Source organism: Gracilinanus agilis, chromosome 3 (assembly GCF_016433145.1).
Source record: "Gracilinanus agilis isolate LMUSP501 chromosome 3, AgileGrace, whole genome shotgun sequence".
Classification (NCBI taxonomy): domain Eukaryota; kingdom Metazoa; phylum Chordata; class Mammalia; order Didelphimorphia; family Didelphidae; genus Gracilinanus; species Gracilinanus agilis.
Window position 1 is genome coordinate 38,874,079 of NC_058132.1, and position 4,941 is coordinate 38,879,019.

At 37.1% G+C, this 4,941-nt stretch overlaps 1 pseudogene; it reads left to right on the plus strand.

The window, feature by feature from the left end:
• The first annotated feature begins 664 nt into the window (after nucleotides 1–664).
• On the plus strand, nucleotides 665–4,731 carry LOC123240944 (annotated as a pseudogene).
• The last annotated feature ends 210 nt before the right edge of the window (nucleotides 4,732–4,941 follow it).

The following is a 4,941-nucleotide window of genomic DNA, read 5'->3' on the forward strand; positions in this document are numbered from 1 at the left end:
GGATTTGAATATATTTTAAATTTAACTTTTCTCTCTCCTCTTGTTTTTGGGAGAATTGGTTCATATTCCTGATAACCTAGTCATGGATCCTGTGTCAATTCTATACCCTCTTGAGGGGAGGATTGTGTAATTATCCTAAAGGTGCAAAGTCTTAGGTCTTTTAAAATGATTTTAGGAAAAGATAATAGCCAGTACCCTGGGCCAGGGAAGCAGATCTGGAAAAAATGCTGGAAGGATGCTGGCAGAAATCAAATACTACATCAGGAAATTTGGAGTGAACTTTTGGATATAATGAACTGACCTGGGAGGGGGGATGTGAGTCAAGCCCTCCATTTATCCTGACTGTAAACACTTTATATAAAGCTGAAGGAGAATCAGCTTTTTGTCAATACTCCTATCAATCATTTTTTCTTTCTCTCCTTCCTTTTTTATTCCTAAAATTGTAACTGCCACCATGAATTGTACAACATTTTTTTTTCTTTCTATACCTCCAGTGGGAAAATCCTAAATGTATAGATGCCATATGTCAAATGATTCATTGGGAAAACCGATGTGTTAATCTCTTAGAGAACCAAGAGTGCAGAGACTTAACATTCTGGTCTCCCAAAGAATCAGAGTCAGGGGGAGGAGATTGTGTGACATAATTATTTAGGGAGCTTAGATCATGCACACCCTGGTGGTAGGACAGAGGAGTCAAAAAAGTCACATGCCTGCCAGAAAGCAGGACTCCTGGGTTCCCCATCAGGGTTGGCAGAGTCAGCATGATCTGGCCAAGGAGGTGGAGCCGGGAGGGTTTTTAAATGAGCAGCGGAAACTGAGTCACTCTCGGGACTTCTACACCTATAGGGCCGGTGTTTTTCTCTCAGAGCTATTCCCTATTTTATCAGATGATCTCTGGTGAGCCATAAAGGTTTTACTCTCTAACACTCTCTTTCTACCTCTATCAGTCTCACACTCTTTACTAATAAATACTTATGAATCTGATAATATAGCCTCCAGATCAATTTTTATTTATAACAAGACCTCAGAGTCAGGCAACATGAATCCAGTACTGCCACTTAAACCCTCTAAGGTCTAAGTCAAGTCACTTTGATTTCACTAGAATTCAGATTGTTCATCTTTAAAATAAAGCTTTTGGACCAGATGGTCTATAGGGTCTCTTTTAGTTCCATTACTGGCTGGAGGGCACAGTGGAAGGAGTGCTGACCCTAGAGTCAGGAAGTCCTGAGTTCAAATCTGGACACAAACATTTACTAGCTATGATACCCTGGGCAAGTCATTTCACTCTGCTTGCCTCAGTTTCCTCATCTGTAAAATGAACTGGAGAAGGAAATGGCAGACTACTCCAATATATTTATTTACCAAGAAAACCCTAAGTGGTGTCAGGATCTATAATTTCATTGGCGGGAAAAGTTCATAGATGAGGAAACACCTCTACTAATGCCTATCAGTATGTTCACTACAACTTGTAGTTTTATAGGACTGCCTTGAGCACTGAGACATTGAGGGATTTGCCCAAAATCTCACAGCCAATATGTATCTGAGTGGAACTTGAACATTTAGTTCTGGTTCTGAAGTTGGCTATCTCCTAAATTGCACTGTTTGCATGGAAATGATACATCCTTGTAAAACTGACCAGCCACTTGTCTTCTTTCACCTAATTATTTCATTATTATTAAATATTATTAAATAATTATTATTTCACCTAATATTATATTCACCAATTAATGATGTTAAGAGATATTTAATAAGAATATTGGATTAGCCATAAAAGCAACAGATGGAGTCCAAATGCAGATTGAAGCATACCATTCTTGGCTTTATAACTTTCATGAATTTTTCTCTAGCGTAAACAATACGTCTCTTATTTCACAACATGACTAACATGGAAATATGTATTATATGATAATATATGTACAACCTATATAATATTACGTGCTTTCTTAGGGAGGGGGGAAGAAAAAAGGATGAGGCATAGATTTTTGGATATAGTTAATATGAGTATTAATTTCTTTTGGATGAGCATATTATAATTTATTATATGTTTATAACAAATTATTGATGTTAAATTATTATTATTTTATATTCTATATAGTCATATTATATATTACGCTATATAAGTACACATACATAAGATTGGGTGAGTATGTTAGAAATAAATTATCAACGTTTTTTTAATTTAAAGCTCAGAGGTCACAATTGGCCAACAGAAGTTCCTTCTGAGTTTCCAAACGTTAGCTTCAGTAATGCCTAGCCAGACACAAAAGGTGAGAACTGAAATGTAAAGCCCTTTAAGCCGAAAGGTCAGCCCCAGAATTCAAAGAACTCTGCAGTCTCGGAATTGTCAAAAATGTCCTGGAATTTCCAACATTAATTTATATGTAATATGATCGACCTCTTTCAGAGCAAAGGCCATGAAAGGATAAGAGAGAGAGAGAGCAGGAAAAGACCTTGGGGGCTATCTTGTGTGACCCCATCATTTACAGACTAGAAAACTGAGGTGCTAAGTTAAGTATTTTGCCAAAGGTCTGTTAGGGAATAGATTTTTGAGTTAGGATTTGACATCAGGTCACTGACTACGAGTTAAGCTTCTTTATAAGTGAACACAGAGTAAAATGCATTCTCTTCACTTTGAAGAGAATTTGGGGAGGATTTGGGGTATCAGTGAAGTGAAGCTTGCCCACCTAGAAGCGTATCTGAGTTGAGGTGGGGTCAAGTTGACACTTCTCTCCATCTTCCCCTTGGTGGACTCAACAGCAGTCTTGTAATTAGTCCCATGTTTGATATTGTCGCAAAAGCAAAAATAAAGTGCCACTCCCAAAAATCCAGTGATGTGGGTTTAAAAGTCAAAGAAACTGATGAGAAGATTGGAGAAAGAAGATAGAACTCTAACAAGGGAGAAAACAGAGGGAATGTCCTGGCTCAAGTAAATGAGGAAGGAAAAGCTATCAATCCTCATATTCCACAGCACATCTCCTGTGTGCATGGGGATGTAGAGAATTACACAAAACATCAGAGAATCCAGCTGGAGATCCAAAAAGAGCACAGGTTATCTGGAGAAGAGGGGTGTAAAGGAAAATATTTTGGCTATGAAATACCACAAAGGAGAATGTGAAAATTGTTGGGCTCTGATGCACACACATACAAAAAAAAAGTCCGCTTTGAGATATCTAAGTGTGCTGGTGCCAAATTCAGAGGCACTAACACAATGCCAGATGAACATATCCAACCTCAGCTTATGTATGACTTTGATGGTAGATGCAATTGGTTACAACTCAGAAGAACATAGGAAAATTGTGGAAGAATTTGCCAAAGTTAATCTGGCTAAACATACCATGAAAACTGAGAAGCTATAGAAAGAATTAGCCTCTGAAAAGCAAATTCCATGAATTGTCAGTGGGGAGAAGAACCAAATTCTCAGATGGAAAGAGATCATAGCAGTACAGATGAGGATGAAATTAAGTATGCAGATGGCATTGATATGCCTGGATAGAATTTTGACTTTAAAAAAACAGATTACAATCTGGAATCAGGATTTGAGAAGACATTACTAAATACTTGGGAAATTTAGATCTTAATTCTGCCTACTAAAATCCAAAAACAAGAGCAACAAGAAAGATTATCTATTCCAATGCAAAAAAGAGTGGCACAAACACAGTTGTTAGCCTGGAGGTTTATGACAAAGGGTCTGAGTGCATCTCCAAGCAGATCCAAGAAAACTAGAGTTGCTATACAAATCATTTAAATCAAGAAAGAACATTTCAAAGAACAAAAAGAAAGTATCCCAGAGCAATATGGAGGTCAAGAACACCTGGAAGCACTCAACTCTAAGCTGCTGTTAGCTCAAACAAAAAACTGAAATATTCAAGATATGATGGCTATTGTTCAATTGTTTTTCAGTTATATCTGGCTCTTTGTAACCTACTTGGGGTATTATTGGCAAAGAGTGAATTGTCATTTTTCTTTTCCAGCTCATTTACAGTTGAGGAATCTGAGGCAAGCAGACTTTACCAGGTTCACCCAACTAGGAAATGTCTGAGGCCAGATTTGAACTCAGGAAGATGATTCTTGCCAACTTTCAGGCCCATTACTCTATTCATGGCACTACCTACATGCCCTTCAAGAAAAATGATGAGAGTGAGCTATTGCCTCTTCTCGTATGAGATTGATGTCAAGATCAACAACTGAGGTTCCTATTTGAAAGAAGGTCATTGGGAGTACAAGTGCTGTCACTCTTTTGTCAAGTTTTCCTACTATGCTGGAGAAACTGGAAAATAAATTGTTAATGCAGATGAATATATACTTCTTGATGCCATGGGAAAAAAGCAAATGAGCAGACTGAAAACTCTGATTGAGCTTTACCAAGAGAAAAAGAAAGAGGAGAAGGAAGAAGAGGAGAAGATGAAAATTAAGATAAAGATGAAGATGAAGAAGGCAAAGGAGGAGAAATGCAAAGAAGAGCAGTTCAGAGAGTGAGAGTGAAGGAAAAAAAACATGAAAAAGTAGAAAATGCATTAAATGCTAAGGATACCCTTCTTCATATGAAGAAGATCACACATCTAGGTGAAAAGAAGAGGACATATAATAGCATTCATGAGGTCCAAGAACCTATATGATAATATGGAGGCATAAAAAATGAAAAACCAGAGGCCAGATGATTCCATGGTTCCTTTCCTTGGACAGATTTGGAAGAGCATGCAGGACAATCTATTCTTTTTATGCTCTTATTAAACAGAGATGAAAAAGTTCTCATTTATATTTCTATTTATCTTTTTAATACATTTCTGAGATCTTTTCATTAAAAAAAGAAAATTTGGGAAATTATATTTGGATCTTTCTTCCCACTTTCTAAAGTATTATTTTATTTAATTCAATTCAACAAGAATTTACTGGGAGTCCGCTATGTGCAAGAATCCACCCCCATTTTAGATCACTCTTCAA